The sequence below is a fragment of the Amblyomma maculatum genome, chromosome 8 (genome assembly GCF_055883805.1).
Source record: "Amblyomma maculatum isolate TAMU_Amacu chromosome 8, ASM5588380v1, whole genome shotgun sequence".
In the NCBI taxonomy this organism is placed as follows: Eukaryota; Metazoa; Arthropoda; class Arachnida; order Ixodida; family Ixodidae; genus Amblyomma; species Amblyomma maculatum.
The window spans coordinates 113,576,019-113,598,940 of NC_139351.1; positions in this window are offsets into that span (position 1 = coordinate 113,576,019).

Consider the following 22,922-nt stretch of genomic DNA (forward strand, 5'->3'; position numbering starts at 1 on the left):
TATCTATTACCTTTGCCGTTTTTGACATAAAAGTGTGTTAATGAGCTGCCCTGGGTATCTTAATTTCAAACATACTTTGAAAAATTTATATATTCCGCAGAAAACTATCGCTTGTAAAATCAGAACGTCACCGAAGAGCTCAAGCACGTGTCAGTGTTTTTGCTTGCTTCGTTGCTATTACGCAGACGCGTGTGGCACCGAAAAAATTTGGAGGACGCTTAAGCTTCGCCTTCAAGAGTGGAACGCGATAGCGTTATTGCACCTCGTTCGCACCGCCCACTCATTCGCTCGGTATGCTCTTGAGTCGCACAGTGTTCGGCGCGGCAACGAAACGTGCGCCTGAGCAAGCGGAACGAACCAAAGAACTTGGTGTCTCGGAGGGAGAAAGCCGGGCAGCGACGCGCCATGAAGGCGGACGCGATCATGGGGCTGACGCCTTGATGGGATCGTCGTCTATCTCGCTTGGGAGCACCACGCAGAAGCATGATTCATCGGAAGCAGCTCGGCACACATCGCAGGGGACGCTTTCCCAGCAGAAGCGCTACGGCGCAGCGATCACGTCAGAGGCGTCCGGCATCAGACGCTGCACCTAGCAATCGCGCTGTGAGCGGAAAGAGGAGCCGCGTCGCCTAAACACCACTGTTCGAGTGACGCACGCTGGATGTTGGAAGGGGAGAGAGCGAGAAAACTTATTAAACGCAAGGGTATTGGGGCATCCTCGCACCGGTACCCGCGCGGCCCGAAGGGGAGAAGCGGGTGAGTGAAGATAGTGGTCTAAAGAAAGGAAAGACGCTTGATTTTACAACCCGTGAGGGTGCACGGCGAAACGTCAGGGGCGAGTGGCGCGCCACGTGTCGGGGCAGCGCCGCACATTGCGAGGAGGGGTTCTTCTGTGTTTGCCGTTTATGAAGTGCATGCCGGGATTTATCGCTCACGGCCAACGCCGCCGCCGACACCGGCTTTTCTGCGACACGAGCTCCTTAACGCTACCGCGTTAAAAGGAAAACTAAAGAGAAGATACTCCTGGTCACGTGTTACGAAAGCAATAAAGTGGCTAATCTGCGCTTATTACCAAATATACCAATGCCGGAAGAAAACCCTATCAAGTAGACCATGAGCATTTATTTATTCATTGCTTTCTAAATCACTGAACGCAAGAAAATGGACAGATCAGATTGAGAATATTTATAACCTCATGTTAAAAACCTAGCAGAATGTCGAATAAGACAAAAGTATAATACTAATTTGCGTTTATGGAAAAGCAGCGCTGGAATTTATGATCAAAGTTGATGCTGACATACACATACAAAGATAGCCAACAGTCTCCGTAACGAAAAAAAAGCTCTAGGGCATAAAATTCATATTTTAATTGTTAACTTTCTTATTAATGGTAAGAAAAAAAACTAGAGTGACTTACTCCTTTACTTGCCCGATATTTCATCGGGCAGTAGACGAAACATGACGATAATTGCGATATTTGTTAACGCGAAATTTGGCTTATGGTGTCTTCGGCTCGCGGCACTCGTGGAGCAGTGTTGTACTGTCTGACAAACCAACACCACCACAGTCGCAACATTTCGCAGCATGCGCCGGCGTCTCTGGTTAGCACTAGCTATACACACCATTGGTAGGACTGTAGGATAGCCTCCGAGAAAGTTAAGAGTATCGAAGGCTATGCAGGAGTGCACAGTAAACTCCACAAATGCCGTCAGCCGAAGACACCATTAGTTGTTTGCTTTTGCATTAATCATGGCTCATCGCACGTACAGGAGAAGCAGTGACCACCGGAGACAGCATTTGGTCTCGAAATGGGCACGCACCTACTATGTCGGAGCGTTTCATAGCAACCAGAACCGTAGAAGGCGCGTAAACCACGTTCCGCCGCTTTCACCTTACTCTCTTGCTTCTCTTTACTCCTGGCTTTCTTGCCGACACCCATCGCACTTTACGTCTTTGTTTTCTCCTCGCGTTTTATTCGTCATCGCCATGCTTTCATCCTCCGTTGCGCTCCCGTGCTTCTGACTTCTATCCTCCGCTATGCTCCTTGTTCGCTCTGCCTTTTACGGCACACCCAGGCGCTGCCAACCAACGAGCTGGCGCGTAAAAGTATTTTCCGCTGTGTGTGGCTAATCAAGAACTTGCTAATTTGAAAGTTTATGAATACCCGAGTTTCGCAGTAATAACTATCGTGATCACTTTTCCTGTTATGCCCATTGCTGGATTGTCTTTTTATCTGTGAGTTTAAAATTGGAAATATTAAATTGCATGCTTTGTAGACCCATGTACATATCTGATTTTCGATCATTTGTAGGCCGGAAAATGCCCTGCCTATACAATTCCTACGATTTCACTGTTTCTTGACTAAACAAGTTACCCTCTGATAAGCCGGCAGACCAAGCTTCGGTTTTCATACTCATAATCGGGCATATTCGACGCCTACACTACTGCTTTCAAATATTTTGAGCGCTCTGTTATTACGGTTCTCCACTCAACAGAGGACGATGAAGCCTTCAATTTATTGTCGCAAGAAAAATTCATTCCTATCGCCCCCTTTATGCGTAACCGAGCGCTGCTACCGAAGGCTTCTGTAACGTCTAAAGCCAGGCAGTGTAAATCAATATCCGACTTTCGAGAGTGCCGCAATAGATTCAAGCAAACTGATGAAATAAAAAAGTCGAACTTTATGAAATGAAAAAGCAAAGCAATCTTTGGTTTCCATTTATAAGAGTTCGGAATGTAAGTTTCGGGCACCCAAACAATGCCGTAAAATCACCCTGTTCCTGTAATATTTTAGCTGTGTGGCGTCAGTCGCTTTTTATTTCCCAACCTATAAGAACTGTGCTCGCGAGCTTCATAACTGATTTTAGTAAACGACCGACGGACCTCTGATGGGTTTGGCATGACTGAGCCAAGATTCTTTTCCAAGCAACGTTGCGCGCTCTTAAAACCAGTTGTACATTGCCGCAGGCGAAAAGGAGAATGACTTTCTGGAGCCTCGATATAATGATGTAATATTTAGGCCTCGCGTGAGTCTTAGTTATTACTCACATTTTACTGCGTATAGCAAACTGAATTCAATAAAACTGCCTGGTGACGTTTGGGTTGCTTTGTTTTTCTTGATTACGCTTCGCATTTGTAAATTTTACTAAAAAATTTTCATCGCACTGCATTAGGCTTCATGTAGTATTTATTTCAGGCTGCTTGCTTGCCTTACTGTGACGCAAGCCATTCGGATATTTAGAAGGATCGTGTTGAAAGGACGAGGCCTGAAGGAAAGAAGCTTGCTTAAACTAACTCAAGCTTACGCAATAAGTCGCGTGAGCTATGCCACGCCGTTCTTAAATATCAGGTCGGAGAAGAGATTAGACTCTCTCATTCGACGGTGCATAAAGAGGGCCGTGGGCTTACCAATTACCACGTCCACAGAGAAGCTCCTTTCTACGGGAGGGCACAATAGCTGGGACGAAATAGTGGAGGCTGTCAGAGTTTTGCACCTGGAAAGATTAAGTCGAAAGACCACGGGCAGAACTATGCTCGAAATAGTAGGCCTGCAAACAGATAGGGGACTATGAGAAAAATTAAGTATCCCACAGGACTGCCGAGAAAATATAATCATCCCCCCCCCCCCCCCTCCCTCGTAACATGCATCCCATATTCAACACAGAGAGGAGTGAGAAGAGAGCAGAAGCACGAATCAGACGCTTCGATTCGATGGACAGCAAGTCGGTTGCGCACGACGTACGATGCGTCAAGTGGCGAAATGAGGGCGGTGGTCGCCTCGGTGCTCGACGGCCGAGCTGCCCCGGTATCAGCCGCCACCATTAGGAGCCCCAAAGCCTCAACGGCTGAAAAAGTTGCTGAGTTGTTATCACAAAGCGCGAGTTATCACATCTCATGCTGATTGCCGCTACGCTATCTTGCGCTCTGGTCGCTCCGTAGCCTCTTGGGTTTCGTGGCCAGGGCGCAGAGCTTTTGGTTACCGTGGTAAATGGTTACCAGTGACGCCGGTTCACGGATAGCCTAGGAACATTCCTCGCTTTGATTGCTTCTTATATTTGAAGGTTCTCATTGGTGCTAAGAGCTGAAAAAGCGCCCTCCGCATGCAGTGAGCGGTCCTACCCTTATTGAGCCACAAAACTAAGTTGGGCTGAGTTAGAGAAATAGGGTCGTAGCTTTCCATCTTCATCATAGCGGCCTATTCAGTTCCTGACTGGAATAGTTTTTCCTTCCCCTTTATTGGTGTCCACAATTAGCCGAATTTAACGAAGACAATCTTTTAGCGTCTGTGATGTTTCGAACAATCATTTCCAACTAAATAAAACACAATGAGGTCTCGGCCGAATTCTTGAAATTAGATCTAATATGTGTCGTTTAATGTGCTACCAAGAAGTGATCGCACGATCCGATTCTTTTCCGGCTAAGCACGTGATGTAACATTCCTGCAGTCACACTGACGCCACGTGCTTTCTGCGGCGTGCTCGCGCACATGTTGAGACCCAATCTTCCCGTCGGCTGGGGTTACCCGGAAATCCAATTTGGCGCCACTGACTGATCCTGACATAGGACACAGCGGGTGAATAGTGCAAGCTTGAGTATTTTGCTTGCTTGGTGATAATCTGTCTGACCACTTCCATGCAGTGATTCCGAGCCTACAAGGCGCAGATGTGTTGTAGCTGGTTCAAGCTCTCGTTGCTTCCTTGGTTAATTTATTGAGATTCTGCAATATAGACCTTCTGAACCTTCCATAACTTAAGCAAAGCCGGAGAGGGGTTTTAAATTCACTCGAACGCGCGCTTGCAGTAAAGGGGAGTGAATGAGAGACGGAGAAAAAGGTGCCAAAATATGCATTTCTTCATTCCGGAAGAAAATGTCTTAACATAGCTATTTAAACGCAAAAAACGACATAGCAGACAAGGAGGACAGGACGAGGCGCTAAGGTGCTACTGATTTATTTGGAACAACAAAGGTGGCTTAAATAACAAAAAAAAAAAAAACTTCTGAGCATGAACAAACCAGCTCCACAACACTTATTACTGAAACATGCTTGGTAGTAAGTTCGTGCAACGAAACAGTGCAAAAGTATTTTTATCATTAGCTGCATCCTGACAACAGTGATTCACTTGAAACAATATGCTGCGGTTTGATGAAATTCCGGGCCTGAATGTGCACGAAAATCTTAGCAGTTAAAAAAGCAATAGTCATTGAAACACTAGTGACACTTTTCTTAGCCTTGTTTGAAACATTATGATTGTTGTGAAGTTCCATCCTCTTAATTTTCTGAAGCTCAGCTTCCCAAAGAATTTTTCGTCTGGTTATCAAAATTTGAAAAAAAAAAAAATACTTTTGTGCAATCCTTCAACTGCTTTTTAAAAACAAACTACAAAGACTGATAAATGTTTTAAAAGCTTATCATAGAAGTTTTAAGAGACATTTCAAATATATTTCAATCGAGTACGTTCTTTATTTGCGTCCATTTTTCCTCACTCCGTGGCGTCTTAAACCCCCGAGCGTGCCCCTCCGCCACGCTGGCATTAACGTCAGTGTTTCGAAACACGCTGACAAAGAAAAATTAATATAGCCTTTTGTGGATCCCGTTTTGCATTCATCATCATTATCAAAATGACGTCAAGTAGAATATACTCCACAGCGACCGTAAAACAGACACACGTCAGCCGTTTCTTTATACATCGCATGCTTACGACGCTTGACCAGGCTTTTCTGTCGTTATGCGCTGCTATGTCGATGTACCGTCTTTGCCAAAAGTAACCAGGTAGCAGGGTCTGCTTCTCAGCCGGGTAGCAGTAAATTCATTCTACATCTGAAGCTTTAAATATGAGACAAATTAAGACCAGAGCCTGTCCTCACTTCTTAACGAATTGTGATCATCTGGGATTATTTAATGGCTTTATAATACAAGTGAGAAGCAAAACATGCTGCTTGGTTACTTTTGTCAAAGACGGTACATTCGCCATGTATTGTATTCTTCTTGTGCGACCTGACATCAGTTATGCTACTGACCACTGTTAGACGTCAAGACTCGGGGAAACCTCCAATGCGCCGCTGGCCCCCGTTGCGAAGGTCCGGCTGCAATTTCTGCATCTACTGAGACGGAGAGTAATCCTTGTAAGCTAAGAGACCGGATCGCCCCGATTATTACGTTGGTGGTAGTGCGAAGGTATTTTCGACAGGTAGGCATTAGGTCACGTAACCTGCGGCAACGAGTGTGGCTTTCTTTCTTAATCAGCCTTTCTCTCGTAAGACGTAGCAGCTAATTGGTTGGCTTTTCGCACTGCATGACGGGACTCATTGCCTCACAAAAGAAGTCCCTGATGTAATCAGAAAAATTGAACAGAATGACTTCTGTTTCTTCTCAGCGAGTTGTGATATCGCCTAGATGTAAGGACCCAGAAGGACCTTTAGAGCCTTCGTTTTTGCTGGTGCCATCTGAACATTTCTTTCAAACACTGGTACTCTTAGAAAAACAAAGAAGTGCCTGAAAGAAGTACGGTACAATGAAAATAATATTAATGCATCACATTTAATCACAGCATAATAGTCAGAGTGAGTGGTTAGTTGCTGAGCACTACCCGATCACCCTGTGAGATAGCAGGTGAGTAAGGCATCTAAAATAATAGACAGGTGAGAAGGCGCCGTGCGGAATGGTTCCATATTTATCTCTGTCGCAGGGTTTTCTCTGACATGCATTTGCACTGTGCAGCATACCGGCATCTTATTCATAGCAACCTATTAGAATGTGAACGAATTATCTTTTGAATCTTCGCAGTTGTTAACAGCAGAGCACCATAGATACACAGCTGCCACCGCCGTGGTCAGTTTCTTCTCTAAAACAATGAATTTTACAATTTCCAAGCTCGTTATCTCCTAACCGGAGTTTTCTAACGTTCATTTTATGCATCGAGAGTATGTTAAACCTCCTCTTTTACTACCCCAGAGACGACTGCACGGGAATGACCATGGATTCTACAGTAGCGCTCTAATTGATCAATAAGCCATAGCGACAAGCGTCTTCACTAATTACTAAGGCAGACTTGGGGAACACCCCTCCCTAATTCATTTACGCCAGCCTTTGTGACCGCCTTTTGGTTATAATCTCACATTGCACTGACGCATTTGTAGGTGATTTCATCCGTCACTCACATGATCATAGTACTATAGTACGTTTAATGAGTGAAGTCCAAAAAGGATATTAAATGTCTAGCGGGTAATAAGCTTAATTGTTTGCAATTCAGCTTCCTTTTTGAGAAATCGTCGATGATGCCACTAAGGGAAGTCATATAAATTGATTTTCGTGTCGTATTTTAATTCATTTATCTGCTTCAATGCTAAAAGCACATCATAAATAATGCAAAAGAAATTAGCCAAATTCAGTCTCAGAGGAGTCGGCATGGTTTCAGGTGCGCCTGTCAATTAAGGATTCTTGTTTCCGACGGGGATTAGGCGTTTGTTACCCTTCCTATTCGTTGACGCGCTTCAACAGAGTCTAACTGCGAGGGAAGCTCAGATAAGAACAGCAAACAGTCGATGATGTTGATGTTTGTCTTCCTTGGACTTCTTCGTGTTGGCGGCGCTCGACTGTAGTACCCAGCGATGTAGGATCGAATCGCGACCGCGGCGACCCCTTTTAGATGGAGGCTAAATGCAAGGCGCCCGTCGGTTGTCAGATATTAGTGCACGTCAAATAAGCCCAGATGATCGAAATTTCCAGTGTGATCCACTACGGCATCTCTCAGAGCCTCAGTTGCTTTGAGACTTGAAATCCCAAAGCATCAAAAATCCAAGCCTTGAACTTTCCTTTTTTAGCTTGTGCGATTGTCTCGGCAGATTATGAAGCGTCTGCTTATTTGCTTGTCCACCTTTCTTTTTATGTACGTATTACTCGGTCGTACTCGCTTGTGTTTATGCGAATATAAAACATCGAGTGAATTCTACGCCAGGTTGTCTGTACATCACTAACCAACAGCTGCGACACTGAAGATGGCACATATTGTTACATCTGAACGACAGCAATACAGCGAAGGCATAAAATATGATGATGATGAGTGGCGAAATACGTTTGCGGCCAGGCAAATGTGGTTTGCTACCAATGCTGTCAGTTACCCTGAGTTGTACAGCCCAGAGAGAAAAAAGTTACTGAAACCAAAAGTATATTGATTAGGTAGGTACCTTACTACTGTTCAATCTGGTAAGCGAAGGGCCAAACGAGCTCGTGATGAAACGTTGATACATGTTAAACTGCCTCACTAACTTGGTTGACTTAGCACGCCGCTGTGGTAGCTGATGTAGCACTCACTCATAATAATAAAGACGAGAAGAGGGGAAGGGTGCGTGCCATGGGACTCGCTCGTAATACCTATTTGCTTGCTGTTCGGCTCGGGATTAGTGAGGTTTCTTCCTCAGCAGTAAAACCAGCTTTCGTCTTGTTCACTTAAGCAGCTGGCGTGCGTGGCTGCTACAAGTTTACTGCAAAATATAAAGGCAGTTACTGAAGTTATACTATAGCTCAAACCTCAGCATTAGTCCGCTGCAGCGGGCTCCACTGCGCATGCGCATATAATCTTGAGGGTGCCAGATGTCACCACATGCTGGTCGACGACCTGCGCGCCTTCCGCATCGGGACCAACCAGTGCGTGCAATCTGCCAGCGCATGGCAGCAGATCTCTTTTAACAGATTGCAAATCAAGCTAAACAATGACTTCGTACTTCCTTCAGATTGTGCGCATGAATACAAAGAGCGCCGACTAATCGGTTATTAGGGCTGCAGTTCGCGACGTTGTGCTCCATATTCTGACAGGGTGACAGCGTGGGTTGCACGTGACTCGTGGTTGTGCCGCCTGTAATTCCCTCTGGACTGTTGCAGAAAGAAATGGACCGGCCGAGGACTGCTTGGAAGAACCTCGCCAGCGTCGCCGCTAAAGTGAGTGAAACAAATGCTTGAAGCTCAGAATTTGAGCACCCGTAAGGCGTTAGCAGGCACATAGGAAAAGAGGTTCAGGGAGAGGAACCTAACTTGTGAGCTTGCTAAGCTGAAAAGATGAGACAACGGCGCCATGATCTGGAACGGGGTGGCTGCAAGAAGCCATCATATGCTGGATACAGGCGAATGATAACAGAGTCATTAAGTTTTTGAGTGTCAAGCTATCACAACTTACTTCCTCTTCATGTGGCAGTCTTCGGTAGACTAAATAATTGGGCAAATTTCAGGGTTAGCTGCAAGCTTAAACTTATAAACATTACCACAGTTAAAAACGGCTGAGTGACCATGATCACACAATACTAAAACTTAGCAAGATGACTGGCGGTCGTCAGGCTTTCTTTTTTAATCCACAGTGGAATTATTCCAAGAAAATTCCCGTGAGTTGCTGTTTATCGCTAAAGCTCAATACTCCTCCGCTTTCTTTTCTAGATGCATATAGTCGAGATATCAGGTAAACACATCTTAGTATTGACCGAACTATTTGAGTAATGGCTACCGCACTGTTTGTCTTATCTAAAATATTGATCGTGACGAAGAGCTAGCGCTGCGGAGGTTCTAAGTGATACACTAGTTCCAAGACAAGAACACAATGAATCGCCGGTATGCGCTTACTGGTTGCACTAACTCAACTGATGTTAACAATGAATGCGTTCCGCGTTCAGACTTGCAAAACATTCATTGGTAAGCATCTAACTCAGACCTTCGAGGATGAAAAACAGAACCCGATAATTTTACGCACTCTATGTTGCTGTTTCTGATTGCACGATTTAGTCCTGTTCATTGAAAACGGGCTGTTTTGCTAAAAGAATGGCAAGGGCAGCAATCGCCGAAAAATGCGATGGCATGACTAATTAGACAAATAGTGGCTGAGGAAGTAACTTATAAGCAGCTGCTAGGAAGAGTACTGAACAAGCTACAGGGGGGTACGAGCCTAGGTTCGGAAGCAGAGTCAACGTTTCGACAAGTGGACTTGTCTTCTTCTGGGTAGCTGCTAGTTATTCTTTATAATTTATCTATCTATTACGATGTGCCCGCTAAGTGAGTTGCCACCAAGAGCAATGAAAGAGGAAATAACAATGAAAATCCCCGACAAAAATAAGCAAGTACCAATTGAACGGGTGAAGACTGCAAGCAGATTACAATGAATACTTCAAGAACTACAAGGATAAGACTATCCAAATGTACAACAAGCAGTCGAAGCTCAGCGAGTGTATGAAGGTGAAGTTCGCCCTTAATCTGGCATCGCATCCTCAGGCTGAGAGTATCCAGTTGCGAGCCACTGTTTATCTTGCGTATCAAAGAGAGACCACCAAGACTAGATACTCTGAATCCAAATTTGAGACGTTGGCAAGATACTTTATAAATCACTGATCTGTCTTCGTGTCTATAAAGCATAACATTGAATGAACATGTGTAGAGGCGAAAATGATGGAACAAAACAAGGACGAGACAACGCGCTCAGAGACAGAAGAAGAGCGCGCTGCACGACTCAAGAAGCGTCAGAAGAAAGACTCAACTAGAAGCTTCCCCCCAGAGTCACTCTACAACAACAACAACGAAAACTGTGGAAGAGGCTGGTTGAAGTGCTGCTTCTCGAGAAGAAGGTAAATGACAGCGTTGTAATGAGGCGAAGAATAGACAACGTGCTGAAGAAAGGGAAGAAGAATGTGCTAAAAGACTCGAGTAACGGAAGACTCGCTGATGCATCCAAACGAGCTCTCTTGCACTCTGATGGTGCGGCATCCGAAGAAGAAGCATCAATTTCAGCATCAACGGCAGCATACTAACGCCTAGCCACAAGTGAATCCTGTGCGTAGCCAAGCGAGTTGCATTGCGACACCATTTGATTAGCCAGAATTTAACCACCAGCCAATTTTTTCGCCATAGAGGTGAGCTCATGGGTATCAACATACATTAAAACATCCGGGACCTAAAATGATATATCCATGTATTTGTTTGTTCCCTGTACAAGCACCTGATACCTCTACAAGCTGTGCATTTATCGGTTGCATCTGACGACGTTTGGTATGGATTGATAACTGGTCGCATACCAAATTGTGCAAAGCTTTTAGCACCTCGTTTTGGACGCATTGAAGCTTTAGAAGCTGTTGCAGCAAAGCATCGCAATTTGTTATCGTTACGAATTATCTTGACTTCAGCTCTTTTTTTTTTTAACTTCTAATTTCCTATTCTGTTGTTATCGAAACCTCGTCTTCAAATCAGTATGTGTTGCAGCTTTATCTCTATTGCCTTTCATTGTGTTTCGCAGTTTCACCCTCCACACGTGCTGTAAATTTTTCAAGGTCCTGATTGAACATTCCAAGCGACGTGTGCGGAACACTGCGTTGTTCTTCGATGTCTATTACCGCGTCGAAACTGTCTGCTTTAATATTAAAGGTGCACTCGAGACTTCAAAAAATAAGCAAGAGACACGAGAGAAGACTCTGGTTTCGTGTCCTTTGACACTAACCTGCCATTGATTGACGCTCGTTCTGGTATCTAAATTAAGCAATCGTAACTCTCTGCATCCGCTTCCGAGTTGTGTGTTCCTTGAACAGCTCAGCAGTGACGTCAATGGTCTAGTCGACGCGTACCTTACCAACATGCCTTAATGTCTGTCTTAACAGAAGCTTCAGAAAAAGAAAATTGTTCTAAATTGGCTCGCTATGTCGTCCTCTGGCGGCTGTCATCGGTGACTGAAGTTTTTATTTTAGTCGAGCAGGAAGGCCACGGGCTCCGGTGTTTCACAAAGCCACACAAATGGTGTTTGTAATTTATTAAATAAAAAATAAGGAAACTTTATATGGCGGATCACCTTATTATTAGCGAGAAAGTGAAAAAATATACGTATTTTGTTCTGTCGCCGTAAGGCGGTATTATCTCATTATTTTAGCGATATTTAAAAAAAATGAAAGCAGAAAAGAAGGATCGCCAAAAACAAAAAATTCTTTATTCATTTGAGGCCCCACTTCGCTTTATGCCTGGAATTGAGGAAAATGCGATGTGCATGCTTGGCAATTTACGCATTTGAACTGGACCCTGCCGTTATGTACCTTATTACCGCGAACATTCTGCTATGTCTAGCAGTTATAATCTATGGCTTTTAAGCACACAGCATTTGGTTCTGTACTGGGCTTATAGATGCCTAATACTCTTAAAGACTTCGCTCTCGCAATATTTTACAGCCGTTAGTGCATAAAACTACAATAAAAAAACCATAACGCATAAGTAACCTAATCAGGGAAAGAAATTGAATGAATTTGTCTCCTTCCCGGGTACACCTTTCTCCGCTACGCTTGACTTCAAGGCAGAATAGTTTTCATGTATACGCTCATTTGATACGCGCCAAATGAAATAAATGGGCCAAATTGTCTGCCAAAGAGACCGATGAAGAACTGGCTTTAAGTTCGCAGAAACGCACAATGTGTTTAATCCAAGCTTGGCAATGAGCGTAGCCACGTACATGAAGCTTTCGCTTCCCTGCAAGGCTAACCAAAGTTACTATCAGCTAATATTTCTCTGTGGTTTAGCATTGAAAATGGCATTATAGCTTGGAAAACTGTTGAACGTCTAAGTTGGTTTCGTGTTTGGGGAAAAGAAAGGCGCACTAAAAGTGGCCACTACTTGGTGTGCACGCATGTTTGCATATAACGCCACACAGTTGGAGGCGTCATTTTAGTCTAAGTAAACAGGCTTCAAGTCAGGTTTAAGTTCTGTGAAAGAGACTTAATACATTTGAAGAGACAAATCAACGCACCAATGGTGGGAACCGAACTCACGACCTCCGAATATTGTGTCCGGTGCTCTTACCAAACTAACTGCAACGACGGCTACCCAACATTCTACTTGTTTGTGCACCAATGTTGTCTGTTAGTGAAACTTGACATTGTTCACCAGCGCAACGCTCTTCCATAGCGACGGACGTAAAACGTCCTGTGTCAGCGCAAGTGTCACGTGGAACGTGATCAACATGGAAGAACAGAAGCTGCCTCTGGAAACTGGGTTTCGTTCCCTTTATCGATGCGCTGTTTTTTTCTTGAAATTTTTATTTATATTTCATTTTAAACTTATTACAGTACTAATTTAGATTAGTATCACTGTAAAAATTGAAAACAAAAAAAAATGGCAGTGACTTAGCGCAGCTGTGTCAGGATATACGTAGCGACAGGAACGTTTCCCTGGCTGAGCTTGTTGTGGTCATTTATGTTTAGCAAGGAAGGACATTGGGTATACACATTTTTTATTCATTTCGCTTGATAGAGACGGAGACTGCCCGATGATATGTGAAGTAGCATGCAGCGGTCTCAATTTCGTCTACAGATTATTTTGATTTGGTAGAGTCCCCAAACGCAGTCTCCTACATTTGGCTTACTCACCAGGGTCAAGTAAATTTGGTACCACAGTCTCTCGCACACACTACACGTGTGTCCAAACAGATTGTTCACTAAGTCGGCTTCAAACGTCCGGGTCGCAGATTAACTTTCGGAAACTCGAGTGGAGTGATCAGTCACACGACGTGCCTTCAGATCCTCTTTTGTTGGTTCCTGTTGACTGAACTCTTCCATAAGCACCATCTTGGCGGCTATGCCCTGTGTAATTCTGCTCGACAGTCTAGTATTACCGTTTGACAAGCAGTTCTCGTTCTGTTCGGGCGTCTCCTCTGCTCTTCGCCTTCTTTCGCTCGTTCTCTTTTCTGCTGCTATGTGCCGCTTTTTACGCTGTGCCGGCGGCGGCGTTTCGATGGTGGCGAAATGAGACGTCCGTGTGCAGTGCGATGTCAGTGCACGTTTCAGGATCCCCAGATGGTCGAAATTACTCCGTAGCGTTGCACTACGGCTCCTGTTTCTCTCATTCCGCTTTCTCTCCCACCTTCCTCCCTTCCATTAAAGCGCGGTACAGATGTCCAGAGAGCAAGCGGGACAGACCTGTGACTTTCCCTTCCTGTGAAACAATTTATTGTTGTAATATTATTATTACTGTGCTCTGCATTTTGGCGTCTCTGCTGCCTCGGTGGTGGAGTCGGAACGCGGCCATGAGCTCTGATGTCATGGGCAGCGCACCTGTCGCTCCTTTCCGGTTTCCTTGAATGCGCACTAGTAGCCTGTCTTACAGCGAAATACACTGCTGACTAACGTAGTGTAGCTCTTGACACGAAAACGTCAACATTATACAAACACACATGGTGTAGCCCTTCTCGCTGTTTGCACATGCACAGAATTTATGGTGTACATACATACATACATACATACATACATACATACATACATACATACATACATACATACATACATACATACATACATACATACATACATACATACATACATACATACATACATACATACACACACACACACACACACACACACACACACACACACACACACACTCACACGCACGCACGCACGCACGCACGCACACACACGCACGCGCACACGCACGCACGCGCACGCACGCACGCGCACACGCACGCACGCGCACACGCACGCGCACACACACACACACACACACACACACACACACACACACACACACACACACACACACACACACACACACACACACACACACACACACACACACACACACACACACACACACACACACACACACACACACATTACTCACAGACATGTTTAGAAAACGTTCTATTAGACATTATACATTCACATTAGACATTAACATAAGCAGCGACGAATGACCAAAACATGAAATGCACATGATTAAGAACAAAGGAAAGTGAAAATAAAATACATCCTAACGAACAAATACATCCCAAATCAGTATTTACACACAGAATAGAATTTGTCTATTCGTGATGATGATATATACAATTTTGAATGGCAATGTACACGAAGGTACAGACAGTGTAGAATAACTTGCCAAATAAATTAGATATAAGCATATACAGCAATCGCATGGACAGTATGTATTGCATATGTATGTTGCGATGTGAACATCTGCGAGTGGACATATATATTTGCATTATATTGCAGGTACTCAGGTGTGTTAAAAACCACTCAAGACAGGTCCATCCGACATGTTTGGATGCACATGTGTGTTGCGATGTATACAGTAGTCAGATGACATAAATATTTACATCATATTAGAGGTAGCAAGGTGGGTTAAAAACCACTCGGACACGTCCACCCGACACGGAAACAAAAGAGCAAGACCATTGGCCAAGGAACTCTCGCTTCCCAAGGTAGAAACGTTCCTCAGCCAGAAAGCATATGATCTCTTTTCGTTTACGCGCCAGGACAGGGAAAAGCGCAAGTCTGCGCCAGCTCGATGCGAAAGCCTCACAACGATTGCGCCATAACGCGAAAGCGCCAGCTATAATCAGCAATCGTGCAAAGCGACCGCGTGAACATCTGCTATTTATCTGAAATCGCTTAATACCTGACTTCTGAAACGTGCAGGAACTGCCCTCCAAAAAACACGAGCAACGACGCATTGCTGGGCCATGTGACGATTGGGTTCTTGTAAAGAGAATTTATTGGGTACAAGCACACATACAAAAACGCACATTACTCACAGACCAAAGCACTATAGAAAATATGGTACATATACATAATAAACTGAAAAACATGATTGTCCAGAGGGGAAAACAACAGAAGGGGGGGGGGTCTAATAAAGGGCGACAGGCATCTCAAGTCTGCTCCCCCGTACAACATAGAAGCGCGTGTGACAGCGCCGCAGAAACCGCGTCTCGCCGTCCAACTGTCCAGACAGATACCTTTAGGATGACGAGACGCAGTCTCTGCAAGGCTGGGTGCATTGCGCGGGCGGGAGTACGGCGCACCTCAGCGAGGCACCTGTGACGCCACAACACAAACAGGACCGCATTGAACACAAGGTGTGCAAAATGGTTGCGCCGGCGCCTGATGCCGGGGTTCATGCGGACGTTAAACATTCTAAATACCAGCCGCCACATTGTTCTCGTAACTACCCATTCGAAAAAAAAAACATGCGAGAGACTCTCGGGAGCACCGCAGTTGGAACACTGGTCATTGTGTACAACACCCCATCTGGCAGGGCGCTGTCTCTTGGGATGGACGCCCCAGCGCCCAAGCCAGTCAAAATCTCGCACTTCATTCGGCAACCGACAAGTTGCCCATGCTTGCCACTTGGGGACAGCGGTCTCTCGTTGCTCATCAGCTGAAAGCCTGCGAACGGCAACTAGTTCGCTGAAGCGTATGGCTGGTAGGTTGCCTAATTAACATCTGACAGGTATGCATCAAGGGTCGACTTTGTCTCGACAACCTCGCAAAGTCCGCCTGTGGTCCGAGATAATGTTCGGGTGCAAGCACACCACGCGCCGACCGCTACAGTAAAGAGAATTTATTGGGTACATACATACATACATGTGTTTATTGTGGATTGTTAACTTTTATTTGGGGCTTGCAGTAGAACGCGTGCTCGCGCGCGCGCGCGCTCCGGACGGGGCCTACGTCGTCCTCTGGTCACCAGCCGCGCGGCCTGGGTCCCCGCTCGCCGTTGCCGGCTCGCTGGTTCCCTGCCGGGCACGCGCCTTGATGACCTGCTGGACGGCCCAAAGTTGTTCCTTTTGATTGTCGCTCCCTGCGGCTGCTTCCAATCGCGGCGGGATCCTCCCAGATTTAGCTTTTTCCTGGTACTTGTTGCCATTCCACAAAATGTGTGCGAAGCCGGCCGTCTCCGTTTGGCAGACTCTGCATTTGTCTGTCGGGTGCGTCTCGGGATACATTCTGTGCATCAGCGACGGGCTGGGGAGTGAGCCCATCTGTAGCTGTCTGAATAAAACGGCTTGCTCTCGACTGAGCCCCGAACAAGGGGGTGGAAGAGTTCTGCGAGCTAGGCGGAACGCCTGGTTATTTCGTTGTAGTCGGTCATTCGGTCCTTGGTGCTGAACCACAGCGGCCAGTCGACCAAGGCGCGGTCCGTTAGCGCGCGCGCCTCGGCGTGTGCCGTCTCGTTGGGGTTGGCGTTGCGGTCTGACGCCTCACCCGCGTGCGCCAGGAACCACTTGATTCTCACTTGTTTGCTACCATCGTCGTTCTTGGTTGCCTTCAGTATGCGCACCGCTTCCTTCGCTATCCTGCCTCTGGTGTAATTTCTCACCGCCTGCCTCGAGTCGCATAGCACTGTGTGGCAATCGCGATCGGCGATGGCCAGGGCGATGGCCACCTTCTCCGCTTGCTCTGCCTTGGTGCATCTCGTGCTGGCGGTCGTGCGAACGATTCCGGTCGCGTCGACGACGACCGTCCTGAAGCCGTGTATCTTGGCGTACTCAGCCGCGTCAACGTAGCGTGCGTGTGTGTCGGCCGCGTGCTGGTCTATCAGCGCCTTGGCTCTCGCTGCTCTCCTCCCTTTGTTATACTCCGGGTGCATGTTATTCGGTACCGAGTCCACTGTGATGTTGCGCCTGATCTCATCGGGGACGGGGAGCTGCGTCTGCTCCCTGCCTTGATATCCAATTCCCAGGGTGTCCGGGATTTTCCGGCTGGCCTTGGTCGTAGACAGTCTTTCGAGTTGTGCGGCGCGTTGGGCCTCCGCTATCTCCTTTAGCGTGTTGTGCACCCCCAGCAGCAGGAGGCGTTTGGTGCTCGTTGTTTCGAACAGTCCCAATGCCTTCTTGTAGGCTCTGCGGATTAGTATATCTATCTTGTTTCTCTTGCTCTTCTTCCACTTGTGGTAGGCCGCCACGTACGCTACGTGACACATGACGAACGAGTGGATCAGTCTGATCAGGCTCTCTTCCCTCATTCCACTTTTCTTGTTCGTGACTCGTTTGAGTAGTCTCGTGGCGTTCGCCGCTTTGGCAATGAGCCGGGTGACGGCCTCGCCGTTTCTGACGTGCGTCTCGATTGTCATTCCCAACACTCTGATCTTGTTGACTCTTGGGGTCGCGTTTCCCTCTCTGCTCTTGACTTTGATTGCCTCGTACTCTCTCGGGCTGCTCTTGGGTTTGCGGTGCTTGACGGGCGGGTGAACGAGGAGCTCCGGCTTGCTCGGCGAGCATCTGAGCCCCGTTCAGTGGAGTTGGTCTTCGATGGCATCAACGGCCGCCTGTAGGGTGGATTCGATGTGGGCATCGCTGCCCTCTTCCACCCACAGTGTTATGTCGCCCGCGTATATCGTATGTCGGACTTCCTTGATGTTCCTGAGCCTGTCGGCCGCTCCTATCATCACGAGATTGAAAAGCACCGGCGAGATGACCGATCCCTGAGGTGTGCCTGTACTTGGAGGTCCCCCGCTCTGAGCTCGGCCGTTCTGTCCGCGAGGAAGTCTGATGTAATAGTACGAACTCTCTCCCATGTTGGAGTTTCGAGACTTGGGATAGGATCTCCGAGTGCTTCACCTTGTCGAAGGAGCTCTGCAAGTCGAGTCCCAGTACTGCTTTGTTGTCGCCGGTGTTGCCGTCGATGATCTGGTGCTTGAGTTGTATTATGGTGTCTTAGGTACTTAGATGCTGCCTGAAGCCAATGATCGTTTCCGGGTAGAGATCTTCTTTCTCGAGGTATTCTTGCCACCTGTTGAGCAGGACGTGCTTCAACACCTTGCCCACGCAAGATGTGAGCGATATGGGTCGGAGGTTATCCGTGTCGGTAGGCTTGCCCGGCTTTGGGGATCAGGATGATCTTGGCCTTTTTCCACTGCGTCGGCAGCGTTCCCGTTTTTCAGCCTTTGTTGTAATAGCTCGTGAGGCTTTCTATGGATTTGTCGTCGAGGTTCTTAAGCGCCTTGTTGGTGATGCGGTCAAGCCCGGCCGCCGACCTGCTGTTGAGGTCCTGCAGTGCCGTGCGAACTTCTTCTACGTCTATATCTCTGTCGAGACGGGCGTTGGGCAGCCCCCCGTACGGCCCGTGGCACTCCGTGGGCGTAGTCGGCAGGTATCTGTCGCTGATGCGTTTCGTCACCTTATCGGCTCCGTGTTTAGTGACTTCTTGATGGATGAGTTTCGCCAGTCGGTCCCTTTGATGTGACTTAGTCTTGGTTTCGTTGAGCAGATGCTTTAGCAAGTTCCATATTTTCCCGTTGTGCATCTGGCTGTCGGCAGCGTTGCATATCTCGTTCCACTGTTCCGCACATAGCGTGCGACAGTGGTCCTCGATTGCTCTGTTGAGTTCTGCGACTTTCTTTCGTAGCCTACGATTAAAGTGTTGATTTTTTCCATCTGTTGAGAATGGACTGCTTGGTCTCGATAAGGTGGGCCAGTCGGCTATCCATTCTGTTCTTTTCGAGGTCTGTTACTATGTCCTTGGTTGAGTTTCCAACATCTTGGAGGATCTTGTTGGTCCATGTGTCGATGTCGTCGATTTCGGTCTCTTCCGCCTCCTGATTTCTGTTATCTCTGAAAGCGGTCCAATCGATCCACATATGTTTCCTGACGTTGGTACTGCTCTGCTCCGGTATGACGATTTCCACGATCATGTGGTCGCTGCCGAGGTCCACCCCCGTGTTCCTCCACGTGATCGTGATCGGTTCGTTGTTCTTGACGAACGTGAGGTCGGGGCTGGTATCTCAGGACACGGCGTTGCCAATTCTCTTTGGGTAAGCCGGGTCGGTTATGAGGGTATAGTCGAGTTTCGCCGCGTCTTCTGTTTCTGCCTTTCGCATTGCTCTTGACGTAGCCCCACGCCGAATCTATCGCAATAAAGTCGCCGCATGCGATCAGCGTGCTCTGGCCGGCCGTCGTGCTTGCCTTGTTAAGAATGGCTTTGAACCTCTGCAGTCTACGCGATGGGTTACTGTAGATGTTCAGAATGAAGATGCTGTTTTTTCTTTGTCTGGTCGGTATGAGTTCGGTGAGCGTGTGCTGAATCCTGACGTTGCTTAGCCTGTGTTCGACGAATGTGAGTCCCTTCCTGACCAGGGTGCACAGGCCTCTGCCGTCGGGCGGGCCCGCGTGCACCCTGCAGCCGGGGAGGGATGGCTTGTCCTTTAGTGTTTCTTGGAGGAGGAGCACGTCGGGCTTGCTAGCCGCGTGCTCGATGTGCTGCTGAACGACTGTTCTCTTCTTGACGAAGCCGTGTCAGTATCGCAAATAAAAATCCTAGGCATGCGGATACAAAGCAATTGCCGTTTAGATCAAACAATCAGGCAGCTAGCAAGTACCACCGCTCAGATCACGCGAATGATAGCAAGAATCTCCAACAGAAGACGAGGCATTTCCGAGGAGGACACATGTAGGCTAGTACAGGCCCTCGTTGTAAGCCGAATTATATATGGCGTCCCCTACCAAATTCCGCTCGAACAGGAAAAAGAACAACTGGAGGCAATCCTGAGGAAAGCCTACAAATGCGCTCTTGGACTACCGGTCAACACCTCGACCAAAAAATTCAATAAACTGGGCATAAACAACACAGTGCAAGAGCACATCGAGGCCCACCTTCTCGCGCAGAAAATAAGACTCATGCAGACGCAAACGGGAAGGAACACGCTAAATATACTGGGCATGAGAGATGCTTGCAGAGAAATAAACAGCACGGGCAGCATACCGAAAGAAATAAGAGAGATCATTAAGGTCAACCCGATTCCGAAAAACATGCATCCGAAAATACACAAGGCCAGAAGAGAGGCAAGATCCGAGGCACACGAAAGAAGCCTCGCAGGGAAAAAAAAACATATTGTACGTCGACGCGACCACATACAAAGAACAACGCGGAGCGGTAGCCAGTGTGGTTGATCACCAGCTTAAAGAAGTCAACTGCGCCTCGATCAAGAGCAACAACATTCTCGAGGCTGAGGAAGCGGCAATCGCTCTCGCTATCACCCACCAGGGTGAGGAGGCTACCACAAAAATAATTACGGACTCGCAAGAAGCATGCAGAAGGTATAGCAGCGGACGCATATCCACTGTGGCCATCCGCATACTCAAGGCAAGAAAAATCAGCTTTTCGAGATGCTTCATAACGTGGACACCAGGCCATGAGACTGTCAAAGGTAACCAATGTGCCGACGCCAATGCCCGAGCATACGCCAACCGGGGGGCGCACAACGACGGGGAACCGGACGCAGCCACTAGACGCTATGGAGCCATCCTTGAACATCAAAGAGCCTTAAGGAGGATCTATCCACCTCCCCACGAAGACCTCAATAGAGAGCAGTCGGTTGCCTGGAGACACCTACAGACTAACACATACTCCAATCTGAGTCTACTCAGTACAATCCACCCCACTACATATAAAAATAAATGCCCACTATGCGGAGAACCCCCTACACTCTACCATGTTACATGGGCCTGTCAAGAAACACAGGTAGCACCAATAAGCACCACACCAACACCGGAGCAGTGGGAGGCTGCGCTGTCCTGCTCGACGCCTGACGACCAGCTCAAGCTGATTGACAGAGCGCGCAAGACGGCAAAGGCCACTGGGGCCCTGGACTGAGGGCCCCACCAACGCCGGGAGAATTCCCTTTGTGTAAATAAAGTTTTTCATTCATTCATTCCACTGCCACACTGTTATGCCTGTGGAGTTGGAGGCCATGATTGTCCTATTCGGAATTCCCTGAGTTGCTGCGCTTGGTTGACTTGATGCTGTACTGGCGCGAGCGTTGGGTTGCTTAGTATTAGTTGCACGCTTCTTTCCATATTGTTGAGTCTATTGACGTCCTCCGTTTGGAAGGCTTCGATGGCTTCCTTCATCAATTTGATCATATCGTCAAGGCTGTTGAGTTTGGCCTCGACGTTGTTGTTGCTGCTGTCGGTGCTGCAGTTGCTCATGTTGTTCTTGGTCTTTAGTGATTCGACGGCCCTCTTCTTTGTTGCCGGCTCCTTGTCTGCGTCGGCCGTAGTTTCTTCGGCCTTGTTGTTGCCGATGTGTTTAGAAAAAGTTTTATTAGACATACGACATTCACATTAGACATTCACATGAGCGGCGACCAATGAATGACCTAAACAGGAATTTCACATGGTTAACAACAAAGGAAAGTGTACATAAAATACGTCCTAACGAACAAATACATCACAGATCAGTATTTACATACAGAATAAAATTTGGGCAGTTCGTGATGATGATATATACAATTTTGAATGGCAATGTACATGAAGGTATACACAGTGTAGAAAATTTTCCAAATAAAATAAGTATAACATATACAGCAATCGTATGCACAGTATGTATTGAACATGAGGATTGCAATGTCAACAGCTGTGAGTGGACATATATATTTGTATTATAGTGCAGGTACCAAGATGTGTTAAAAACCACTAAGTACACGTCCATTCGACATGTGTGGATGCAAATATGTGTTGCGATGTATACAGGAGTGAGTTGACATAAATATTTACTTTATATTACAGGTGCCAAGGTGGGTTAAAAACCACCCCCTACACGTCCATCCACCTTGTAAAGAGAATTAATTGGGTACGTGCATACATATAAAAACGCAAGTTAATCACAGACCAAAGCAGTATACATAACACTCTATGGCACATATACATAATGAAAAACATGATTCCCCAGAGAGGGAAAAGGAATAGAAGGGGGGGGGGGGGTTCGTATGGCAATGCTGGCATAATAAACCTGCCTTCCCGAACGACGAAGAAACGGGTGTGCCAGCGCTGCAGAAACCGCGCCTCTCCATCTCTGTCCAGTTGACCAGAGAGATACATCCACAATGTAAGACGCAGTCTCTGCAGCGCTGCGTACATCAGGCGATTGCAGAAACGAAGTCCCGCACAGAAACACACGCACAGCAGGGCCCGCACAGTCTATCGTTCAGTGCAGACTGCTGCAAGGAACTTGGTCCCGCCGAGGTGCTGCAAATATTGCAGCCCCCCGACACCGACGACTGTCTCGATGGCGTCGATAAGGTCGTCCGCCGGAGCAGGCTCCGGCACGGTGCAGGCTCCGGCACGGTGAATTGGAAGCACTGGGCCTTCCAAGGCCGAGTGACCGGCGGTGGTTGATCCATTGCTATACCCCTGGACACCACGACA